General features: G+C 44.7%; 1 long non-coding RNA gene across 2 annotated transcripts in view; it reads right to left on the bottom strand.

Moving 5' to 3' along the window:
• Positions 1-26,546, bottom strand: part of LOC143841735 (uncharacterized) — a 128,232-nt gene that overhangs the window by 18,810 nt on the left and 82,876 nt on the right. The window contains exon 3 of one of the 2 annotated variants that reach the window (XR_013232768.1): positions 23,970-24,036. This is a non-coding gene — a long non-coding RNA (uncharacterized LOC143841735). Of the gene's footprint in view, positions 1-23,969; positions 24,040-26,546 lie in introns of both variants that reach the window. The other variant, XR_013232769.1, reaches the window with a different exon arrangement.

The raw sequence follows: 26,546 nt of genomic DNA, 5'->3' as shown, positions 1-26,546 counted from the left end.
CTCAGGAGACAGAGTTGGGTTAAATAATGTCGGTGAGAGAATTGCACGCTGTGGGACCCCACATTGGAGTCAACAATATTGTGGCTGATTGTCACCGACCACTACCCTCTGTCCTCGACCACAGAGAAAGGAGATCAATCACTGAAGAGCTGTCCCCCATATCCCTGTGTCAAGGAGACTTTCCCATTTAAATTCCCAGCACTCGACTCTCAGGCTGCCCTTGTGATAAATCCTAACAGAACGGAGTGTGAGGGATCATTTCCTTGTTGCAATACATAAAGCTAAATCACAGCCACGCTCTCAGGTATATTTGATCTATGGAAAAGCTGCACTTGAGTTAATGTCAATGCTATTTATTTATTTGTTCGTTTATTTGAGGCCGTGCCTTGGCAAACTGCTTTCAGGGTTGCTTATAAGGTACAACAATGAGCAGTATGAATTAATATGAAGATATTTACAATCAGAACCCAGAAACTATCATTTCCCAGGTTTTGTTTACTTACAAATTCACTTCTTTTATACTTCACGTGTCTCTTCTGTGAGGACAAAGCATAGCTAACAATATTTTCCCCTTCTCCATTCCTTCTTAAGGCCAACCCTTTGAGAGACTGGCTGGGCACAAAATGCGTGACTGGCCAAAGCTGACCCATCAAGCTTCCAGGGAAGAGTAGGGGTACAGATTTGGGTCTTCCAGATTCTGATGCCACACTCACCAATGTGCTATAGACCCTTTACATTTTTTAACCAGAAAGGGAGGCCAGGCCAGATGCCTCTCTCCCATGTTTCTGAAGTGGAAAATGAAAAGAAAGGACCAAGACCTTATTGTGCTGGCTCTTGTCTCTGAGCAGCAGAACCCACTTAGGCCCTAATATCCTTTCCCTCCCTCCCTCCCTCCTTCCTCTCCCCTCCTTCCTTCCTTCCTTCCTTCCTTCCTTCCTTCCTTCCTTCCTTCCTTCCTTCCTTCCTTCCTTCCTTCCTTCCTTCCTTCCTTCCTTTATTGACATGCCTTTCAGATCAAGGAGATCATGTCAGGACTGGCTGAAACATAGCATTGGTGAGGCAAAAGAACTTATCCTCCAGTCTTTGCACCTGCACAACATAGTTGTCCATTGTGAAAAGCAGCTACTCACACAATGCCACAGGCCTCTAGCCCAGAACAATGTTGTGTTTAGGGATGCCGGCTTCCAGGTGGAACCTGGGGATACTCGAGAATTACAGCTCATTTCCAGATAGGTTCCAGATAGGTGTCGGGAACGCCCCAACTTACAGGCAAAAACCCCATCACCTCAGGCAGAGCAACAGTCCTTCAGGGCCAGAGGTCAGAGGCCACGGACCCATACTTGGGAGAGGAGAAGGAGGAAGGCGAAAGGGAAGGAAAAGAGGAAGGCCGACAGACCGGACGAGCCTGGATCAAAGTGAGAGCAGAATGGATAACGCAGGACAGGTGGACCCGGAAGAACTGGTGGGTGGTTCTTGAAGACTCGGGAGGTGGGGATGAGGGGAGGAAGGATATTTAAATAGGGCAGTCAGCGTCTGTGAGGAGGCGGGATTCAGCATAGTGAGGAAACAAATGAAGGGAATTCGGCAAGATTCCGTTCTGAGACGCTGCCTGTCCTAAAAACTGTTCCTGACCTTGTCTTCAGATCCTGATATCGTGGTGGAAAAGGAGCAAAACCCCACTTTTTGACTACCTGGCACCCCCCATGTGAAACTCTTGAGCTTGCAAGCAAATTCCATTATTGCAGGAACATTAAGACACCAGGTCAGTCAGATCAGCTGGCAGAGAATGGGAGCACCTTACCAGGAGCTCGAAGGGAAGAAGCAGGAAGTGAATACAATGCCCTGGAATCATCTGGAAGTAATGCAGCTCATTGGGGACATTGGAGATGACACTCTGGTTTGTGGGCCTCTATTGTAGAATTAGCTTCTTACCATAGAGTTTTGACCAAACCCAGTGTGTCATCCCGCTACAAGCTCACCGACATCATTTCTGGGTGACACAGGGACATTGCTTACCCCTGGTCATTATCTCCCTATACCTGGTAAGTTTCCCCAGTTTATGACAGCCTTATAATGGAGGGAGAGGGTTCAAACTGGGGGATCCCTTGGCCCCAACTGGGGACTAACAACCCTATCTCCAGAAAACAAATGGCTGCTTTGAAGCGTGACCTCTGTGGTCTTGGACTCTGCCTTCCAACACTCCATCCTCAGATCTCAAGGAGTTTCCCAACCTGGATCTGGCAGTCCTACACTCCCATTCCCATTCCCATTGGTGGCTGGGGCAGTCAATTGAGTCCTCAAACAAGATTTGTTTCTTCCTCTTTATACCGGTGCATTGACGCAGACAAATTTGGTTTGCATGGGTGGCAGCCAGTTCTTACGAGACACGGTGTGAGTCCACAGCCTCCCTAGACAGTAACGTCTTGCAGGCATCATGATTAGATCAGCCCTGAGTTTGTCACTCAACGCATTCCAGTAAGTGATTCCTCTGTTAGGAATACGATAAGAATACAATTAATTAAGAAATCATTGAATGACAGTGATTTATATCAAAAATAAACCAGACCAGCCCAAGCTTGTCAGAGCCTGGGATCTAAGTAGGGTTGGCCCTGGTTAGTACTTGGGAGACCACCAAGGAAGACCAGGGAGACCACCAAGGAAGACCACTTTTGCCCATGCCTGTCTCTTGCCATGGAAACCCTATGGAAGGTTTGCTGTGGAAACCCCATCAAACATTTGCATTTCAGGGCACTTGTATGCTTATCTGTAGGACATGCTTTTTGTCCAGTAGGAATAGGGATGCCAGTCCCAGGTGAGACCTGGGATCCCTGGGAATTAAAGTTCATCCTCGGGCAACAGAGATCAGTTCCTCTGGAGCAGAGGTAGTCAAACTGCGGCCCTCCAGTTTGACTACCCCTGCTCTGGAGAAAAGAGTATTTTTATAGCACCATGAACCCAATGAAACTAGGGAAAGTGTTTTCTTTAAGCGAACAAGGCACTGAAAAATTGCACGGCCTGATGGATGGAAAAGGAAGCCTGCCAGCTGCACTGATTAGAATGGAGAAACTAAACAAAAAGAAAAATACCTCGAGGCACTTGATGGTGAAATCTCTGTCTCCTATTCTAAAGAGCTGTTTAGCATTAAAGACTCTTGGAGACATGAAAGACTTAGAAAATTGACTACCTGGCACCCCCCATGTGAAACTCTTGAGCTTGCAAGCAAATTCCATTATTGCAGGAGCATTAAGATCCTGACGAGAGCGCAACAGATTGTGGGATTTGTGAATAGTTCTTAATGAGCGCTCACGTTGGTTTTCCAAGCCTTAAAGATGATTATAAGTTGGGGAAAATTGCTGCTGTTTCCAACGATCCTTTCTCTTATTTATTCTCAGTTTTCTTTACAGCAGACCTGCAAAACAGACAGCCCAGGACTGGAATCACCTGGCTCTTATCTAGCCTGGAAGAAGCAGAAGAAGAAGAAGAAGAAGAAGAAGAAGAAGAAGAAGAAGAAGAAGAAGAAGAAGAAGAAGAAGAAGAAGAAGAAGAAGAAGTTCTCATGCACAACAGGTGGTTCGAGATTCTAAAGAATAATCTCAAAAATGATTGAAGCACATCTTCAAATAATCTTCTCATTCATATTTGGTTTGTAAATAGAGTATTTAACGTCTCACTGTACAGTATTATCAAATGACTAGTATATTGGTTATGAACTTATTTCATTCCACTGCTTCAGAGTTATTATTCCTCATGAGCCAGCTTCATGTACAGGTTAGGAGTGCGGACTTCTAATCTGGGGAGCCGGGTTTGATTTCCTGCTCCTTCTCCACATGCAGCCAGCTGGGTGACCTTGGGCTCACCACAGCACTGATAAAGCTGTTCTGACCGAGCAGGAATATCAGGTCTCTCTCAGCATCACCTACCTCTCAGGGTGTCTGTTGTATGAAGAGGAAAGGGAAGGTGATTGTAAGCCAATCCTGGTAGAGAAAAGCAGCATACAACAACAACAACAACAACAACTACTACTACTACTACTACTACTACTACTACTACTACTACTACTACTACTTCTTCTTCTTCTTCTTCTTCTTCTTCTTCCTCCTCCTCCTCCTCCTCCTAAGTCTTATATGGCTTTCAATTTCAGTATTATCTCTGACCTACAGAGCTCCCCTTGTGATCTAACTATAGAAGTACTATAAACCATTTTGCCAGAGTGTTAGAGTATCAAAATTTGTTGTGACCACTCAGAAACTGAGAAGGAGTATCTCAGCTGACATGCTGTAGATTGCAAACACTGCATTTGAACTTCCCCCCCTCCCTGTTTGAGATTTTGTGCTATTATAATCTTGTGGTTAAGCAATAAACTGACTCAACGTACGTAAAATTATCGTACCCATATTAAGACTGACTCATTGAGAAGGTGTATTATGTGCGTAGATTTGGAAAGAGAAGGACATTTCAAGAGACTTTGAAGTAAAAGGAAAGCGCAAAACAGTTGCGTGTGTCGTGCCAGGGCAGGAGACCTATTAAGGATCAGGAGGAAGAAGAAGAGAGTGGAACAGGAGGAAAAGAAAATGTGGATTTGGGTGCTCAATCAGAAAATCACAGGCAACAGCCTTTCTTTGATTCCTCCAAGGAGCCTCCATGCTCTCTGAGAGGGGCAAGTCATGGATTGGCAGCTTTGGGCCACATGAATCAGAATCATGACATATCAGGGAGTTGTGTAATGAGTACCGAGGCTACACGGTGCAATCTGATTGGCAGGCCTCTGGTACAAATGGCTGCAACATTTGATAAGCATGAGCAAGTAGACAGGCTGGAAACAAAATGAGATGATTAGTGAAGAATGCATGCACACAGAAGCTCACACGTTGAATAAAACTTTGTTGGCCTTAAAGGTGCTCCGGGATTCAAACTTTGTTCTGTTGCATCAGACCAACACAGATACCCACTTGCTACTGGATTCTTGCTCTTTTCTACTACTACAGACAGACTAACATGGCCACCCATCTAGGTTAATCCATAGTCATTGATCAAGTCTAGAAATGCCAGTTCCTAGGTAGGACCTGGGGATCCCTTAGAATTATAGCTCATCTCCAGACTAACAAGATTGGTTCTTCTGGGGAAAATGGCTACTTTGGAGGGTGGACTCCATAGCATTGCACGCCACTGAGGTCCCTCCTTGCCCCAAATCCCACCCACTCCTGGCTCTTCCCTCAAAGTCTCCAGGTTATCTCCCAACCCAGAACTGCCAACCCTACTCAAGAACAAAACAATGATTTGTCTATCAAGGAGGTGTTCATGATACATGCAAAGCCAGAGACCCAGTAATCATATTCTTGCTATTTGAGCTTCCAGGATTACTCAAAAAACTGTGGGAAGGAGCTATGCGTCAATGGGTGCCATGCCACACGTTAATAGCAAAAACACAGGGGAGGAGGGAAGGGAAGAACTGACCATGGATATTAAGGGAACAGGGTGTTTCGTAGGTTTTAGATATTCTACTGCTGCTTGAATTAGATTTTTCTAGAGCTTTGTATATCTTGGCGATAGTTTGGTATTCTTTTGATTGCCTCTTCACAGAATAAAGGGCCACTTTTATTACTCCTTAACAGGGAAATATGTGTGAAACAAGGGAGAAAAAAAGATTAAAAAATTAAAGGAGAAATGAGCCATCTCAGAACATTCTTTAGGTTTCTGACGCTGTTCGTCAACTGTATTTCTTTGGTTTCACTCTAATCACAGGGACAATTTTGTGGAATTAGGAAAACAAAAAAGGAAACAGAGAGAGGAATTTCCCCCTTTTCAAACAAGCGAGTCATAAATCTACAAATCTAGAGAGACTCATTTAGTTCTAGTCTTTATCTTTATGAAGAAATATATAAATCCAGATCATTCTAAGGTATCAACGTCAAACATCCAGGTTAAATGTCTTATAGATTAACTTACACAGTGATACGTATTTGCCTTGTAAATGATTTCCTACCTCTTTGCAATCTGGCAAGATGCCAGAGAAGGTATGGAGGGGAAACGGCATTCCCAGTTATATGTCTAACTCATTTCCTGATTATTTGTCATATGCACTTCAACTGTTTATTATTTTTTTGCAAGCATCTCTATATGTTGTCCTCATTCTTTGTATCTTAACTTTAAAAAAAAAGTTAGACATGCAACAGTTGCAATCCAAAGGCCCTTGTTGAGTGTTGGATCCCACCAGCTTTTTTACTCAATCTCACCTAACTCCCCTCCTTCCTAGGGCCTCCCTACCACATGGCTTTTCAACATTTATGTCCCATGAGAGAGGTCTCTCCATCAGAGAGACCAAAGCTCAGAGTGAGCTGATGTTGGCCAGAGTGGCTTGCTACAAGAAGGGAAAGGTTCTTCAGCTATGGGAAGAGCAAACACAAGGTAAAAGGATGATAAGTCCACTGTTGGTTGGAAATGGAGAAGCTCTGAGAGAGGACAGAGAGAAAGCATAAAGGCTCAGTGACAATTTCTGAAGAAGGGAACAGGCTCTGCCCTTGAAGAAGAGAACAGACTTATCTAGAGATGGTAGAAGGCAAAGCATGGCACCAGCTGATTGTTTATGTGGAAGAAAGGTCATTGAGAGACCCTGGATGAATACAAACTCTCGGTATGCACCCGAGAGTGCTCAAAGACCTTTCTGAAGAGCTTGCAGAACCTTCATTACTCATCTTCAAGACTTCATGGAAGCCAGGGGATGTGCCATAGGAGTGAAGGAGGGTGAATGTTACCCCTCAAGACTTGAATAAATCTTTGTTGGTCTTTAAGGTGCCATTGGGCTCAAATTTTGTCTTAGAACAATGTTCTCTGCTCCTTCAATGTAATCCTCACAACAACTACCCTGAAAAATAAGCGAGATTGAGAGAATGACTGATCCAAGTTCACCCAGCAAGCTACCACAGCTTGGAGAGGGGTGGGGGGAGCTTGCTTTCAAACCAGGGTCTCGTCAATTCTTGCCTAGTGTTCCCCTCACTGCACAATGTGGGCTCTTGATAATGGCCACTGTCCTGTGCAAGTACTGAGAAGCAAGTTAATATGTAAGAGCAGCAAGGAAGGGCAACAAATAATGGGAAATGAAACTTGATATTCACAACTGAGATGTGACAAGTTGCTGTGATGAGAGAAGTCTCCATCCAAAATGTGATCAATCTATCCAATGAGGATACAACAATTTATCACCCATTAGATTACCAGCTCATGTCTCCTTAACACCCATGATCTTTGTCTTCCCAGTTCATTGTCCCCACCATATTCTGTCCCACTACTCTGCCAGCCTTGGTCCCCCCACCCCAGTCTCTTGTTTACCAGACCAACACCCCCACACAGTTTTCAGGGAAGCTTTGGTGCACAACAGTGTGTTTCTGGACACCCACTTGTTTCTTGAGTCTTTGCAATGATATCCAAAAGGGTTTTGAGTGCAACCTTTGAAACATGACTGGGCTTTCACCACTCAGGTTTGAGGCAGGATTTAGAAGGGAGCTGGGAATGAGCATGGAGATAGAAACATTAGATTAACACATGAGTTGTTTAGCTTCCACTTTGACTTGGCAAATCCATCCATCTCTTTGTGACCTGCCTGCTGGGGGGTGGCTGACCCTGTTCTTAACAGCAAAACCAGAGTGACACAATAGAGTAGGTGAGGCCAGTAGGTGATGTGTGGTACATGCTGCAAAACTGAGAGTGCAAGTGATGCTCCCTCTACTGATGCTCTCTCTAAGTTTTGACCCTTGCTCATGTCTTTGTATCTCCGTCATTTTCATCCCTTACCTGGAGATGATTATTATTCATCGTAGGCCACCGGGTGACAACTACTCATCAGACCAGACCACGAGGACCTTTGATGTGGGAAGAGCTGTGGCTCAGGGGCAAGTTCAATCCCTGACATCTCCAGTTAAAAATATGGCAGTAGATAATATGAACCTGGAGAGCCACTGCTAGTCTGAGTGGACAATTCAGACTGATTCAGTAGAAGGCAACTTTATGGATGATCTGACAGTAGGTGAGGAGAAAGACTGAGACCCTGGAGAGCTGCTGCCAGTCTGAGTAGACAATACTGACCTTGATAGACCAAGGCAGCTTCATGTGTGATCAGGTAGCAAATGATATGATAGACCTCAGTCTGAGACCTTGAAGAGCCACGGCCAGTCTGAGTGGGCAAAACTGTCCTTGAAGGGCTCAACAGAAGGCATCTTCATGAGATCTGGCAGAGCTCCTCGGTTTTTCAGTGCAAACTGTCATGCGGGGCTCAGAAAGGCTGCAGCTGCCGAATGTCCTATTGTTTCCAGGACAGGAGCTGTGCACTCATCTGTTACCGATCTCCTCCATTAAAGCAACCAGAAAGAAATGGCCAGGGGTGAAGCTTTACCCGTCAAATGCTCCTTTTGTAACGTGCAAGTTCCTTTGTTTTGTGTCTCAGGTTAGATGTGCTCAACATGGGCACACTAGCCCAGTGAGAACAAGGAGTTCTTCAAACAACATGCAGAGCTTGTCGGCGAGAGGACACACAGTGTTCAGAGTGGGAGGCTGAAGGGGCCGAGCAGGAAGCATCGAAAACCTCATCACTTGCAAGGAATGAATCCAGACAATAGATCACAAGCTACAGGTTTCGGGGGGGGGGGGGGGGAGAAGACGTGCAACTAAATGAAGTCTTGGAGTGGTACATCTGTCGCAAACAGCAATAGGCACCGAGTGAGTCATGAACTCCCCCAGGTTTGGTGGAGACAATTGAATGAATGGAACAGGAGGTTAATCAGAAGCAACAGAAAACCCGTCTTTTCTTTTTAATGTTTAATATTTATTTTGTTTTGGGCTTTTAAAAGAACATAATTGGGGGGGGGAAGAGTTAAGTTGCTATGTTGCAAAAGTCATCCTGATTATGCTTCACAATGGAAATATACAAACTTTAAATTTGGGGTCTTGGGGGGATTCTTCAGTGACTGAGGAGCCTGGTTTGCACCTTCCCTGAGGTCTTTTCCCCAAAATAACCCAGCTGGGGTGATTATTCTACACTAATAAATGATATCTTTATACTTTTTAAACACATATTATAAAGCCATCTGGTTTTAAACATCCTATTTCTTGTAACTTAGTAAAATGAATTCCTTTTAAGTAACATGTTTTTAACACCCTCCTGTTTCACAGAGGTGCAAATGAATTGATGCTTGACCAGTTTTGTTTTGATTTTTGTATCCTTGCCCGATCTCATCTGATCTCAGAAGCTAAATAGGGAGGATGTTAAATAAGGAGCTAAATACTTGGATGGAAGACCACCAAGGACGGCTCTGCAGAGGAAAGAAATGACAAACCCAACCTGGGGTTATAAATTGGTTGTAACTTTATGGCCTTTAGAGCCTCTTGTGGCGCAGAGTGGTAAGGCAGCAGTCATGCAGTTTGAAAGCTCTGCCCATGTGGCTGGGAGTTCAATCCCAGCAGCCAGCTCAGGGTTGACTCAGCCTTCCTTCCTTCCGAGGTCAGTAAAATGAGTACCCAGCTTGCTGGGGGGTAAACGGTAATGACTGGGGAAGGCACTGGCAAATCAACCCGTATTGAGTCTGCCATGAAAATGCTAGAGCAGTGGTCCCCAACCTGCGGGTCGCGGCCCGGTGCCGGGCCGCGAAGGCCATGGCGCCGGGCCGCGGCTCCCTCTCCCCGCCCCTCCCCCCCGCAGTAAAAAACTCCCCAGGCTGCAAGCTTGCGGCCCGGGAAGCTTCTTACTGCGGGAGGGCGGGGAGAGGGAATCGGGGCCGGGCCACGCCCGTGCGGGCACGGCTCGTGGGCACGGCCCGATGCAGGGCCGTGACTTGTGGGCGCGGCCCGATGCGGGGGCGTGGCTTGTGGGCGCGGCCCGATGCGGGGGCGCGGCCCGCGCGGGCCACGGGCCGCGCCCCAATGCCCTGCCGGTCCCCAACCTCAGAAAGGTTGGGGACCACTGCGCTAGAGGGCGTCACCCCAAGGGTCAGACATGACTCGGTGCTTGCACAGGGGATACCTTTACCTTTAACTTTATGGCTCATACAGAAGAAATATATTTATCAGTTTTATTTATTAATTCCACTTTTATGCTGCCACTCCCAGTCTAGCCAGCCTGTAGCTGCTTACAAAAGATATAAAAATGCAGTAAATACAGGAAAAACTTTTAAAATCTTCCCACCCTCCATAACCAAGCCAGCCAACCCCAATCCCAATATAAACCCCCAAGCCAAGCCAGCAACAACTGCCATATGCACCAAGGAAGGTGTAACAAGGCATGCATCAACACCAGGGTGCCAGGCGCCAGAAGAGGTGTCAGAGGAGGGGCCAGATCTTCCATAATCCAGCCTCAACTGAAGGCCTGGCAGAAGAGCTCCACCTTGCAGGCCCTGCAGTACTGTAAAAGTTCCATCAGGGCCCTCAGCTCTCCCGGGAGCTCACTTCACCTCTGGTCAAGGCCAAGTGAACCTCATGAGGGCCAGGATGTTGATGTGGTCTTGGGGTGGCATCATCAGCCACAAACTCTCACATTGACCTGCATTTTCAAAGCTTTTGCAAGAGCTGTGAGCAAATCTGTGCTAATATAATGGCAAGTTGATGGTAGATCACATGACCACTTCCTCATGGGCTCTGCTCAGTCCAAACCATTAAAAAAAAAAAAAACCTGGGGCTCCTGTTCCCTGTGGTTAATCTGAAGAAAGAGTTCAGGGGAATTCCAGAAGCACCAGACACCGTTATTTGATAACCAAATTGCACAAGATTTGAGTGTGTTCCTGCTGACCATGTTATTAAATGGTGAGCCACAATCAAGTTCACAGCTAGCTGAACCGCACATGTAATTATCCCCACAATAATGTGGGTTGAATTTATGGTCACGCTGGCAAGCACTGTGCATTTATCACACCTTACCAAAACCTTGCCGAAATGTCCTTTGCAGAGATGAAGAGAGAAGCAATGGGCTTGACTCAAAACAGATACTCAGTTGAGGTCACTAATTCCCTGAGTATCCTTTAGCACACCTGAACAGTCACTTTATTTCATTTCACAATGGCCACCTTCTGGTCGAACATTGCCATAGAGATTGATCATGCACAGAAACAGCGCTATATAAGGTAGCTTCTCATGTACCTCTAATGTGCCCCCCAAATTGCAGAACTTAGCCTTTCCTTTTCGGAACTCCTCTGATCAATAAATCTTGAGAAATGATTACAAGAGTACTAAACGTGTTTCTAAAGGAAAATATGATCAACAGCTCCCATCATGCTTTGCTCCCTTCCCCTTTTCCAAAAATGTGGGGGTTTTTTTTGCAAAATGGTGCCTGCTTGCAACTTTGTTTACATTTGCTCCTTAATCCCACCATCCTGCACCCTTAATCGCATCCCTCCCTCCCCTCCAAAGAGTCCCAAATGTTTTTTTTAACCCTGAGTTATAACATTATCACATCATAACACTTTTGTGTAAGACTGATTTTTAAAAAGTCTTCGAAATAGCGTTGTAACGCCATCACCTCTATTTTTTGACGGCAACAAGGAAAGGGGGCTTCCAAAACAACTCAAAATGGGGGGGGGGCACAGAGTAAAACCCAACTGCATGCATTTCTGCATTTGGTAGCCCAGAATTAGACTCCATTGGTCCCTGCTTTAAAAACGAAAACTAGTTTCCTGGGAATTCCTTTGCTGTGGGGCAAGTGAGGAGGCAATATGCGTTTTGTGCCAGGAGAAGTGAATTTCAGTGTGGAAATGGACAAAAAACTCAATCCTTTAAAAATGCAAATCTGAACAATATCCCTCGTGCGGAAACTGAGAGCGCTCTGAGAGAACTGTGACTGACCCAATGCCACCCCGCTGGCTGCACTTGAATCACAGAATCATAGAGCTGGAAGGGGCCATACAGGCCATCTAGTCCAAGCCCCTGCTCAATGCAGGATCAGCCCAAAGCATCCTAAAGCATCCAAGAAAAGTGTGTTTGCTTGAAGACTGCCAGTGAGGGGGAGCTCACCACCTCCTTAGGCAGCCTATTCCACTGCTGAACTACTCTGACTGTGAAATTTTTTTTCCTGATATCTAGCCTATATCGTTGTACTTGTAGTTTAAACTACATGGAGGAATGGGGAAGCAAACCTGATTCTCCAGATTAGAGGCTGCCACTCTTAACCACTACAACAAGCTGGCTACAGTACAGCTAACTCATGAAGATCACATGACCACTTCCTCATGAGCTCTGCTCAGTCCAAGTCTAATGAGTTGCTATACTTAGTTTCTGCTTCCCCAGGACTGACCTATGGACTTCCCTGTAACTAGAGCTCTTGATTCAGCACAGTCTGGGCTTCTGCTCCCCCAATGTCCCAAGGACTTCTCTTTGATCCTTGACTTGGCTCCTCCTGGACACTGCCATGACTCTGCCATAATACAGCTACCTTAAAGGAGCTAACTCTAAAACTTCTCCTAAAAACATATCACTGTATTCTTGTCAATTGAGATGTAAGAACATAAGATAAGACATGTTGGCGTGGGCCAATGGCCCATCCAGTCCAACACTCTGCATCATACAGTGGCTAAAAACAGGTGTTATCAAGAGCCCCACCAATGGCGGGGGGCAGAATTCCAGAAGCTCTAACACTGTTGCCCCCCAAGGACCAAGAATACAAAGCATCCCTGCCACAGACATAACATTTCATCTATACCTCATGGCTAATAACCACTGATTGATCAATGGCAAACCTCACCTTTTGACAATAAGGTCGCCAAGCCATATTTATCAACAAAATACCTCTCCACTTTGCTGGAGGGCTGTTGGCTCACATTTCCATATGTGGCATTCGTGGAAAATAATACAGATATTTTGGGACAGAAATTTGCATAATCCTAAACCGGAACAATTCCAGACGCTAAATTAGCCTGATTGAATCTCTTTGCAGCAGAACATCTTAACTTGTCTCGCAGATCTTTAATTCAATCTTTAATGCTTACAGCACGACTGCTCGTCTCGCATCGCTGGAAATTTGTAGAACAGCCCATTCTGGAAATATGGCATAATTGAATTTGTAAAATAGTTCGACAAGGAAAGCTCACTGATTAAGACTTCTAAGAAATCAGGCCACTGTGAAAGCCCTTGATATTTGAATTTGCTGCCAGTGGATGTAGTGATGGCCACAGGAATAAACAGCTTTAAAGGGGGATTAGATAGATTTCTGGAGGAAAGGTCTATCAAGGGCTACCAGCCGAGGCAACTGGGGAGAATCTTCAGATTCAGAGCCACTAATCTCCTGAATCCCAGAGGCAGGAGGCAACATCAGGGGAATGCCTCAGCCTTTATATGAACTTTGGAAGTTTTTGGTTGGTTTTGCCAGCTATGCCACGGTGTTTTCTCTTCTACTGATGTTGTGGCCAGGATGCTGCACTAGAAGGACCACTGGTCTGGCTCTTCTTATGTTCATATATTAACAGCAGTCTACTGCATATGGATCAATTCTGAACTGAACCATTTACATTCTCCAACATAACCCAGGAACCTTTGGAAATATGTTCTGTCTGTTTCAATGACATCCTACACATTGTGTGAAATGGTAAGACACAATATCTGTTCCTCATAATATATTTCTGGTAAGGCCTTGGAGGAGGAGCGGGTCTTATGGCTTAAGTGCCATTCAGTGCTTCACCCACTCAGGGGCGCTGTCCCGCCCCTGAGTACCTCCTCCTCCAACTCATTTGCCTGTCTGTCCAGCAGCCAGCCAATCGCCTTCCATCCCCCACCCCTGACCATCTCCTCCTGCTTCCACTTCCTTCCAAGACTCAGAGGTCAAGCCACCCTTCAACCCTTAGTAACTTCAGTGAAACAAACAGTCCTTGCCCATGCTATTTAAAAGGAGAGAAATGACAACCCTCTTTTGAAACAAAAAAATACAGACGAGCAATTATTTATCTGGAGCTAATTCTGTCATGTTTTCCTTGAATACCAGCGGTAGTTAAATGGGAGTCATTAAAGGCAAGGAAAAGCTGTTCTGAGTCAAGACATGTTGTACCCAAAGGAAACAGAAAAACCAACACAAATATGGAAGCACTTCAATGTGCTTATCGAAAGAGAGAAAGGTTCAGGACAAAAAGATTGCTGCCCATTGACATGGTGCGCTCTTTGAAGGAGCAACTCCAGCTAAAAAGTCTCCAGCTGCCTTAGTCAGAGATATTGCCAGCAATGTGTTCCCGGGAACCACTGTCTCGAGGTTTTAAAAACTCTATACTTTTCTTAGAACAAAAAGGGCATGGAGGAGGTAATTTTAGGAGGAAGTCACTGCAGCTGGAAGCTGCGGTGATTTGCAAGATGTGGCCCCCTCCAGGGGATGGCTACAGATCTTCTGGGATTACAGTTGAAGAGATTAGTTCACCTGGAGAAATGACCACATTGGAAGGAGGACTCTATGGCAGAGGTAGTCAACCTGTGGTTCTCCAGATGTCCATGGACTACAATTCCCTCATGGGAATTGTAGTCCATGGACATCTGGAGGACCACAGGTTGACTACCCCTGCTCTATGGCATCATTCCCTTTTGAAGCTCCTCCTCTAACCAAACCCTGCCATCCTCCTGCTCCACTCCCCAAATACCTAGGTAGTCCTCAATTCAGATCTGGTAATCCTAGTTGGCAAGGATTATTCTCAAGCACAAGAAAGAATGGAAGAGACTTGACTATTTGTAAGTGTGTATGAGTTGGGTTCTCCACTTAGTTGCTGGCCTGAGGCTAAGGAAATTAAAGGGAGCCTATATTGAGTTAAAGTCCCAGCCTATTTAACCTTGCATTGCCAAGACAGATTGCTCCCAAGTCTCTAGAAGAAGTCATTTTCCAACTTTTTACTGAAGAAGAGTTGGTTCTTATATGCCACTTTTCCCCACCCAAAGGAGTCTCAAGGTGGATTACAGTCGCCTTCCCTTCCCTCTCCCCACAACAGACACCTGTGAGGTGGGTGAGGCTGAGAGAGCCCTGATATCACTGCTCCATCAGAACAGCTTTATCAGGGCTGTGGCAAGGTCACCAAGGTCACCCAGCTGGCTGCATGTGGGGGAGTGCAGAATCAAACCCAGCTTGCCAGATTAGAAGTTCGCACTCCTAACCACTACACCAAGGTGGCTCTGGAGATGCATCTGGAGATGTGTCCTCCTTCCAATGTGGTAATTTCTCCAGGTGAACTAATCTCTTCAGCTGTAATCCCAGAAGATCTGTAGCCATCTGGAGATGCATCTAGCTGGATATTGTGAGACTGAACCTGGGATCATATGCAGGCTGCCTTCCCCTAATTTATCTGCACTGTTTATTTTAGAACATTTTCCTGCTTTTTTTTCATTCTCACCATACCATCTGTGTTTGAGAGATGATGGGGCATCTTTTAATGAATGATGAAGCAAGCCTGAGGATAAGTATTATGCAATGGAGAGTACAAAATAGTAGATATGTGGGTGTAGTACAAGTCATGTAACATCCAAACAGACAATTTCCTGTGCTACTCTGCAGAGGCAGAAGGCAATATATACCCAACCAGAATGGCAACGGGCCTCTTCAAATTTATGTCATCACATTTTTATTGCTGCTGTCCCCTATACAAAAGGACTGGCCCCAAAAGGTGCTACTTCTTATATTGCCAAAACAGTTTTAAAAGTAACATATTGCTTGTCACTTCGGTCGTCTCAGCTTTTTGTCTGGGAGATGACCATGACGCGTTTTTAAAAATACTCAGACAGACAAATGGTAAAGGCATCGTCCGGTAAGATGAAAGTCCCGGAACTCTACTAGTGACTCACACTGTCCCAGTGACTCAAAATATAGCTGTAGCTAGTGGCAATAGGCAGGATGCAAGGGCAGAGTACAGCCTGGTGAAGATGGTGAGGATGGGGCTCAAGTGTATCCACGCACCCATGTGCTTCAGTGTACCTGGAAGCATTTCAGCTGGATCCATTTTCATCAGCAAAGTTTGCTTTCCTTTGCGTGCCATGAATGTTGAAACACTGGCTAACAAGCATTAAAGGCTGCTGAGTATGAAATAGAACATGCTCTAGGTAGCGTTTGGTGTGGGTGCTGTGTAGTTGTGATGGGATACTGTGATTGAGCATGCAGAAGTGTTGGGAGGATGGTAACCTTGCCAAAGCAAGAGACATGGATTCTCTTCCATGGGTTGCCCCGTGTGTGTGTGTGTGTGTGTGAGGGGGGGGGGGGTTCTGGGCTATGATTGGTACAGGGTTATGTTTGATTGTATCAACATGAATGTGGGGTTTTTTTTGTGTGTAGTGAATGTGATTTGTTGGGGTTTTGTTTCCACGTTCTTGAGTAATGCTGAATGCATGAATCTGTCCCTCTTGCTGACAGAACACACTATCCCTCCCTGCCTACTTTGTGCGGAAACATTCCACTTCGCAGGGTTGGAATTAGATGGCTTGATTTTTCCTGAGGTGCCCCAATCTTTATTTTTCTTGATGGGAGGTGGGGGAAAAAAGACCCCCCCCTCCATCTCGTCTAATAAAGTGGTGGCTTCATTCACTATTTTTAGTTTTTAACCCTCAGGAACCATCTAAATTGTGAGGGAACTTGCCTGTAGAATTGTTCTAAGCCTATTAGCTGTTTAGCTCTTCAAATGTTGTTCCTTTATTCCTCTCAACCCATCTATTCATGGCTCTCTATAAATGACTAGCTGGGCATAAGTTTCCCCTGGTTTTCTTATAATTTCTCTAAACTAAAGGCTTTTCTGCTTTGTTTTAACCCTATCAACCTCATGAGGGCTAGCTACAACCCTTCCCTAACACATCCCCTCAGTCCAGTCTCCCAGCTAATATGACAGGTAGTATCTTATCTATGCACCTGCTGCCTATTGTGCAAAACTGCCAGATAACACAGCCCTCAGAACACTTGTGACAATCATCCCCCAAAGGCCTGCCTTCCCTTCACTGCACTGAACCAATCACCTCCTTTTTAAAGAAGTGAGTAGTCCCCCAGCATGCCAAATGGGAAGCCATATACCTTGACACCATGGAACTAGGCTATTTCACCATGTGCTCTGCATGAAAGAAGAGTGGTTCTGCTTTGTGGCACTAATTCCAGATTAGTTGGGAATTCTGGGCATTACCAAACCAAACCCCCCAAAATGAGCCAAACCAAAAGACCCAATACAAACCAACTGGTTTGGGCCAGTCTGTTTCACTTCTCCCCACTTAGAAGTGGGAAAAATTGAAATGGACCACTGAAATGGCTGCCAGCCATTTAAACATAACTGCTGATAGATGGACCGCCCTGCTAAACTGCTAGGTTTAAATGGCCTGTACCCCCAAACTGGACAAAAGTGTGGGAGATGTTCTAAGGGAGGTGCCTCCCCACAGGCCAAATTTGTGATCAATTATGTCTCATGAATCAATTTGTGCCCATCCTTGGTTTCTAACTCAGGATGGTGGGTAGATGGTCAGACCTGGTAATCCTTTGTCTTCAATCTACGTGACAGATCACATGAGCCTATTCTCTGCTGAGCTAGATTTCTATTTTCAAGATTTAAAAAAATACTTTATACAGTGGTAGCATTACAAAATTTGATTCTCTGAAGTGGTATAGCCCATTCTGCAACCACAGGTATCTCCCACTTTATTCTCACCCTGCTGTATTCACAGCACAGGACCTAAGATTTGTTAAAAACTGAAAGTGTGGCCATGAAGCCTGCTGGGTCCTGATGCCCTGCTGTGGCCAGTGATCACCTTTGAGTGAAATCTCCTGCTCCTAGGTTTTTCACAACCCAAGAATCCTGCTGGCTTTTCATTTCTGCAGAATCCAACGTAGAGTATGTCTTATTTATTTGCTTTGTGTCCTAATACATCTGGCAGAGCCTTGCACAAAGATACTCTTTGCACGCAGCCTATCTACAAAATCGGCTGTTTCTAACAAATTACAGACTTCCATCAAGTCTTTCCTGCCCATCTAAGAAAATTTGCCCTCTCCCTTTTGCAGGCATTTGGCAACATATTGGTACGGCAAGTTCTGTTCTTTCCCTGTTTAATTTTGCAAGATAACTACAATCAAGTTTTTGAAACTAATCACCCTTGAGAACCTTTTTTAAAAATCAATTTGTCCTCTGGCACACAGATTTTCCTTTTTTTTATCTTCAGCAGCAAAGACTTTAGCTACAAAAAAAAATCAATGTTATTCAAATATAATAAATTATCTTTAAATAAAAAGGGCCGTGCTTACTAATAATTAACAAAATCCCAAATGTTCAATACCTAATTTGATGCTAACAACATAAGAACATAAGAAGAGCCCTGCTGGATCCAACCAATGGTCCATCTAGTCCAGCATCTTGTCTCACACATACACCAACCAGTTCCTCTAGAGCAGGGGTAGTCAAACTGCGGCCCTCCAGATGTCCATGGACTACAATTCCCAGGAGCCCCTGCCAGCATTCGCTGGCAGGGGCTCCTGGGAATTGTAGCTCATGGACATCTGGAGGGCCGCAGTTTAACTACCCCTGCTCTAGAGGGCCAACAACAAGGCATAAAGGCTGAGGCCTTCCCAAAGTTGGTGGTTTCCTTTAATCACCATGGCTACTAACACAGTTAGACTTCTCCTATGTGAATGTCCAGTCCTCTTCTAAGACCCCCTGTGCTTGGGCCATCACCACTTCATCAGGCAGCAAATTCTCCATTTTAATCACTCATTGAGTAAAGAAGTATTCCTTTTTTTCTGACCTGAATCTACTGTATACTAATTTCATTGGATACCCTTAAGTCTGAGTATTTTGAGAGAGGGAGAAAAAAATCTCTCTGCCCAGGCTACTCCATGCATAATTTTATAAACTTTTGCCATGTCCCCCTCCCCTTAGATGTCTTTTTTTCTAAACTGAAAGCTCCTAGACTCTTCAGCCTTTTTTCAAAGGAAAGATGCTAGAGTTTGGTTTACTAGACTTTGATTTGCAACATGAAATTATCAGTGCAATCCTAAACAGAATGAAATCTTTCTAACCCTATTGACTTCAGTGGGCTCACCCGAATTTCACTAGAAGATGACCTCCCACAAAGGCTAATGACAGTGAGACCAAGTGAAGTTCAATGATTGTAATTTTTTTACGTCATAGCAAATTTATGGTGACAAATAAATTTAAAGGTCAAAGACATTCAGGGGTGGCTGCCCATTGCCTATCTCTGCATAGCAACCCTGGTATTCCTCGGTGGTCTCTCATCCAGAAACTGACCTAGGGACATTATGCACAGCAGGATACTTCACAAAAAGTTTGCAAAACAAGACATCTTTTTTTATTCTGCATGTGATACTGGTTTTGCCACGGAAAAGCCACCACAGTAGTTTTGATTCTGCATTGTCCTACCCCCCTCATATTGGTGAGTGAGCCTTTTCCTCATGGTTTCTGAGCAGCATTTGAAACTAAGTTTACTACAACTTTTATTTTATTGTAGGTGCCAAAAATGCCTGTTTCCCATGCATAAACATTAGCATGGTTTTGATCTCCTCCTCTGTGCCACCATATACCCATGGGTGAATGGACATCCCCTAGTCCCTCATCCAGCAATGTGAACTTGAGGATCTTCAGAGCAGATCCTTCCACCTCTGCTATGTCAACATTATACCAGTAGAAATTAATTCTTTCATTCCCTCGGTGGCATTTCAATCCAAAACAGTATACCTCTGAGGGGGAAAAGTTGTAATGTTTTCAAAAGGCTTTATGCCCCCATGTCCATGAACTACAGTTCCTATGAGACCCTGCCAGCAGCATGTGCCAGAGTGGCAGTCAGGTTACATTGCAGCTGATCATTGCCTGCCAATGAGCATCTAGCACAACAGAGGAAGTTCCCCCACTTAAGGATTTGCTATTATATTTCAAATGCATAATTGTATGCAGAAAAAAACCAATGCAGTATCAGAGCACATGCATAAATGCAACAGTTTATTTTTAAATGATGATTTAAAAGGGCCAGCATACTAACTTGGTTGAAAACCTATACGTGCATAATAGCTCCAAGACTGGCTCTACTTAGCTTCTAAAATCTGACAATATCAGGCTAGCCTTAGATGGGTAGATAATCCTACCAAACCAAGGTTCATTCTGCTCATGTGATGATATCATAATACTGCGGGGCAATCAGCTCAGGCTTCATGATAATTATCCTAGAGGATAATTGAAATGAACAGTGAGCACATTTGCTGAATAATTCCTGAAATCACAGAGGCTTCTTTGCTGCACATACAACAGAGGTACTTTCAGATCATTTATAATTTCTTTTTAAAAAAAGGAAGATGACAGATACCAAAATAGTTGCAAAGTGGCATCCATGGTACATCTCTTGTAGCAGAGAGAGAGAGAAAAAGAAAGAGAGATTAATAAATTTTGTTAGGCTTTAAAGTGGCATCGGACTTCTGTTTTATTTTACCCAAAGAATATCAGGATAATATATCAGGCAGATTAACACTACATTTGTTCTGGCTGCTTTTCCATGGAGATGTCTATTAATGATGTGCATTGATGTGATCCCGGTCTGGGCTTCTAGAAGCCCTTTAGCTATGGCACTCTTGAATTTTGCCAGGGAAAAAAGTGTCTCTTAAAGACAAATGTTTCATCACATTCTTATGTATTAACGTGTTCCTGAAAAATATAATTTCATTATAGTTGTTATATAAAATATAATTTCTTTTCCTAAGTGATAATTATGGGCATAGAACTACACGGGGAATCAATCACCTGACAGAGGAGCAAAGGCTAGATGAGAAAGAAAAATTATAAAATTATCCAGTTAAAATTTATATTGTTCTACTGCTACAACCATTATTCAGTTGACCAGTGATGAAGAATATGTTGTTGAAAATTATCTCAGCCTTTGAAGTCTATGCTTTTAATGATTATTTTATACATATTTATAACATTTTGGATTTGGATGACTTGTAGTTTTATTTTTGGACCTTCTTAAATTGATTTTATTTTGTTTTGATCATTTTGCATATTTGTTTCAAGCTAGTTGGCTATTGTTCCCTTTTCAAATTTTGGGCATTAAGCTATTTTAGGATTTACCCCCACACCCTTTTCATTTTACTTTTTTTTAGTGTTGACTGCAGAATTCAGTTTCCCCCTTTTATGAGATTTGATCAGTCAAAGTCAGCGTCTGTCCAGTTTGGGCAGAAAACAGTGATCCCAAAGTTATGCCCAGTCTCAGACCTGGAGAAACAGGTCCTTCTTATGCAACTGTAAGGACAATGTAATCAGAAAAGCAATAGATTGAACTAGAAGCCCTCAGGAAAGCCAGCTGGTGAGAGCATATTGCATTAGAGCAAATAATGTCATTACTTTGTAAGCACCCAGGAGTAAAACAGAATGGAAAAGGATTATCCGAAGTCAAGCTAGTTTCCTTCTTTGTTAGTAACATAATAAAGAGCCAAACGAAAGGCTATAGATCTATACATCAGCCAGGTCTTCACTTCATATGGCATGCCTATAACAGTATCATCCTAAACAGGGTTAAATTCATAAGCACATGGATGTCATTGGACTTAGAAGTGTGCAACTTGCCTTAGGACTCCCGTGTCAGAAAGTCTGAGCTGCCTCCCAAGGGACTTGGTGTGGGCAGTGTGTGTGTGTGTATGGCTCAAGGTTGACTCAGCCTTCCATCCTTCTGAGGTTGGTAAAATGAGTACCCAGCTTGCTGGGGGGTAAAACGGTAATGACTGGGGAAGGCACTGGCAAACCACCCCGTATTGAGTCTGCCATGAAAACACTAGAGGGCATCACCCCAAGGGTCAGACATGACCTGGTGCTTGCACTGGGGATACCTATACCTATACCTATACCTATACCTATACCTATACCTATACCTATACCTATACCTATACCTATACCTATACCTATACCTATACCTATACCTATACCTATACCTACCTACCTACCTACATACATACATAAATACATGCATACATACATATGGCTTTATAAACTGCCCTCTCTGCTCAAGCAGACTCAGAGTGGTAAACAGCATATGTCCAACAATGCAATTAAAACCACAGTTTAACCATTCTAAAAATTTCCATCTTTAGTTATGAAGACCAGAACCCAGGGTGGGGGTGCAATACAGTACTTATTCAATTATTTGCAGCCCCTCTCTGCATCCAGGCTTGGGGTGGTGTACAACATCCGTTCCATCGACAGTAATAAAATGTTTACAGTGGACATAACAATACAACAATACAACAATACAAAAATAAAACTCTATTGAGATGCTCCGTCTCAGTATATTGATTTCTAGGCAACATAGGGCATAAAAGAAGTTTATCCGCTGGGGGCCATTTAGCCAAGTTACAATATACAAATTTTTACAATGACACAGTAAATGAAGCAGAATGCATTAAAAATATGCAGTAAAGGTGAACACAAGCTGTGTCAGAATAAATTGGTTTATTAAAGAATAGGACAAACTTTAAAGAAAAGAGCAGAGAGAGAGAGAGAGGATGATCTAGTCTAGCTAGGAGAAAGGAAGAAAGCCAAATTCTCTCAAGAACCAGAAAAACCTTAACAAGCCAATCAAGAGATGGGAAGGGTACAATGTTCTGCCACTTGAGATCAGGGCCCTGAATGGCCTCAATCAGTTCTGCAGGGCTTGTAAGATAAAACTATTCCACCAGGCCTATGGTGGGGGCCAGAAATACAACACCTAATAACATCTAACTGGCTGGCCTCCCAGGGGAAATGCCTACTGAAATACTGAGACTGATTCTGCATGAGGAATCTGCCCCTGGACAGCCTCTAGTTGCTGGTGGGTTTTAGTGCTATTTCCACATGATGTCAGGAGCAACCCGAGGCTGTGCAGGGGCTGGCTAACACCCATCTTGATCTAATAACTGCTAGCAATGCTTGTATCTTGGGAATTTTTTTCTACTGTTCTTTGTGATAACAGAAATGGTCATTGGGTTATCAGGAGGGGATAGTTGAAGGAGAAGAGTTGGATTTTACACCCCACTTTTCCCTGTCCAAAGGAGTCTCAAAGTGGCTTACAATTACCTTCCCTTCCTCTCCCAACAATAGAGATAGGTGAGGCTGTGAGATAGATGAGGCTAAGAGACCTTCTGACAAGACTGCCTGATCAGAAAAGCACTATCAGGGCTGTGAAGAGTCCAAGGTTACCTATCTGGCTGCATGTGGAAGAGGAGTGGGGGATCAAATCTGGCTCATCAGATTGGAAGCTGCCAAGTCTCACTGGTAGGGTTAACCAGGCCCGCGTGACCACCAGCAGGGTACAGTGGGCTTGGGTAGGAAACTACTGGAGATTTGGGAATAGAGTCTAGAGAGGACAGGGATCTTAGTGGGTCACAATACCATAGAGCAGGGGTAGTCAACCTGTGGACCTCCAGATGTTCATGGACTACTATTCCCATGAGCCCCTGCCAGCAAACACTGGCAGGGGCTCATGGTAATTGTAGTCCACGAACAACTGGAGGACCACAGGTTGACTACCCCTGCCATAGAGTCCACTCTTAAAAGTATCATTTTTTGTCCAGTGGAACTTATCTCCATAGTCATAATACCAGGGGCTCCCCAGGTCCCATATAGAGGCTGGCATCCCTCATCACTGGTGAAGTCTTTCCATGTACAGTTGCTTGACCCCAGTCTGGATGGGCTACCATATTAACACACAGTCATCCCGATGTTATGTTCTTTCTGTTATCAAGATGTTCATTCCATCCCCTTTTTCTGCCATCAATCCATTTCTAGCTCTTCCTCTCACTTATATGTACACGTAACCCTCGTGAGCATGCAGCCCGGCTAACCCAATTAATGACCGTAATGTTTATAGCTTCTGTTTTCAGTGTCTGGGGAGGCTGGCAACAGCTGATTGCCTAGGTGATTATAACTCACAGGGATGAGTCAGCAAATTCTCACACAGGACGGCAGGGCTACATTGGACCAAAATCCTGCAGGGGCCATAGTCATTTCCTGCCTGGTGATGATACAGTATTTGAACCTTACCTGAACTTGGGATTTCAATTATCGAAGAGTAGCACGCCGGCTTGTTTGATTTCAAGTCGCACGGGAGCTGCTGTGTCCATGAGATGTGGAATGAAAGAAGAGAGAATGTTTTGTTTTCTCCAGTGGGGACCATGTCTTGAACTAAAAACCTCCCTCAAAACACACAGTTCCTGAGAATTTAAAAAGACCCTGACGCACACAGGCTCTTGCTCATAGACTGCAGTTTTTAAGCGGGTCGTGTTGTGCCCAGTGAGCGAATAATAATTTTTATTCTTGTATGGCGTCCTTGCTTGTCTGGCTCAGGGCGGCTAACAGCAAATATAAAACAATCCGTTAATATGGATATGATAAAATGTCCATTTTAAAACCACCTCTTGTATTTCCATATACCTTTACAGAGGTGGGTTACCTGATGTTGAGGGGTTTAGTGAGGTGGAGGGGGTGGATGGATTCTCAAGTAAAGAATCCAGTATTCTAGATGCTATTTTCCTGGCCTTGACTGTAGGACTGCCAGAACAGCTCAGTCCTACAGACACTGTGGAACTGTTTTTAAATCCCAAAGGGCCCTAATTTCATTAGATAGAGAAGCGGTCCCCAACCCCCAGTCCGGGGGCTTGGACCAGTCCGTGGATCAGTCGGTACCGGGCCGCAGCTCCTCTTCATCCTTCTCCCCGGCTGCTGCCTCAGGGACTGCCCTTCCACTCTGCCACCAGCTCACCTTTGGTGCTCTCTAGCGGCCGCCATGGCTGGGGCTCCCCCTCGGCATGGCACTGCACAGCTGCTGCTGGCTGTGCCCCCCCCCCCGGGTGGTGGGAAGTCAGGGGAGCAAGTGGGAAAGCAAGTGGAGCAGGGGCTCAGGCAGCGATGGCAACGTCTCTTGGCAAAAGAGTACCCCCCCCCCCCCGGACCTCAGTAAAATTGTCAAGCATTGACCAGTCCCCGGTGATAAAAAGGTTGGGGACCACTGAGGTATAGTATTCCACCATGTCAGGGCCAGGGCCAAAAAAGCCCTAGTTGAGGCCAGTGTCACATCTTTAAGGGTGGGGACGCTGAGCAAATTCTGATCACTCAACCATATGGTTCTTTGGGGGAATGGAACAGAAGAGGCGGTCCTGAAGATACAAGGATCCCAGACTAGGGTTTGAAGGTGAGAGTCAAAAATTCAAACTTAATCTGGTTTCCAAACTGGAGACAGTGCAGCTGGGAGAGCATTGGTGTATGTGATCTCCATTGGGTCCCAGTAAGGGTCCGAGCTGCCACATTCTGAACCTGTAGGGATTTCTGGAGACGTTTCAAGAGTAGCCCTGCATAAGCATGTTACAGCTGTTTAGCCAGGAAGTGGCCATTGCATGAACCACAGTGGGTAGGTCATGTGTCAAAGGTATGGAGTTAGCTGCAAGGTGCTTGGCGAAGATGGAGAAATGCCAAGTGGATGGCATTCATGACCTGGGCCTCTATGGATAGGGAGGCATCCTGGATTGCACCCAAACTCTTGACTGTGGTCAAAAATGTCAGTTGGACACTCCCTCTGGCCCACCAGTCAAGCCAGATGCCCATCTTAGCTGGATTTAACTTCAGCTGACTCTGTCTGCACCAGCCCACCATGGCCTCCAGACATTTAGCCAGAGAGTCTGGGGATGTGGACAGATAACCATCCATCAACAGAAATAGCTGGTTGTCATCAGCCAGTCCAATATGGGCGAGAAGCATTAGGAAATACCTCCTTTGTATACAGAAAGGGAATGTGCCTGCCAGTAAATGACAAACAGCGGTTTTGTCCTCAGCTGACTGGCACTCTACTGACGGCCAGATGTTACTTGTTGTTAGCAAGTGAAATAACAAATTCTTTCCAGTCCCAAAGGGGAGAAAAACCTTCAGGATGAGACACACTTCGGGAGATCAGTGAATGGGTCCTATATTGTTTTTCTCTATAGTCATTTTTGTATTTGTGTCTAAAGCTTCTCTGCTCTGTATAATTTGCAGGCTTTGTTGGTGTTTCTGTTTCATATGGTTTTGGACCAGGGGTAGTCAAACTGCGGCCCTCCAGATGTCCATGGACTTCAATTCCCAGAAGCCCCCTGCCAGCATTCGCTGGCAGGGGCTCCTGGGAATTGTAGTCCATGGACATCTGGAGGGCCGCAGTTTGACTACCCCTGTTTTGGACTCAGTTCTGTTAACAGTTCTGGACACATGTTCTGTTAATAATATAATGTAAAATGTTAATTGATGGTTGCCTAAGTAAAGAGCATGTGCATTTTATGGGGGAGATGTGGTCAAGGAAATGTAGCTTCAGTTTGCTCAATGAAAGTAAAATTTTTAAGGGGAATTCCCATATTTCAATGAGAATGAGGATGCGTAGTTCACAACTATCCCTGTAGAAACCCTCGCTTATATTGTACAAAAGGGACCAAGTGGCTCTGATGCACTTTCTCTGTCGTTGTCCTTAGGAATGGGCACAAACAGGTTTACGAGCCAAAATTTGACATGAACTTGAACCGGTTCAGATCCCCTAAATTACCACAGAGTACCAGACTAGAGAGAGATCAGTCCCCCTATAGGAAATGCCACCTTTTAAGG

This window comes from Paroedura picta, chromosome 7 (genome assembly GCF_049243985.1).
Source record: "Paroedura picta isolate Pp20150507F chromosome 7, Ppicta_v3.0, whole genome shotgun sequence".
Lineage (NCBI taxonomy): Eukaryota > Metazoa > Chordata > Lepidosauria > Squamata > Gekkonidae > Paroedura > Paroedura picta.
This window is presented reverse-complemented; position numbering and strand designations above follow the sequence as displayed.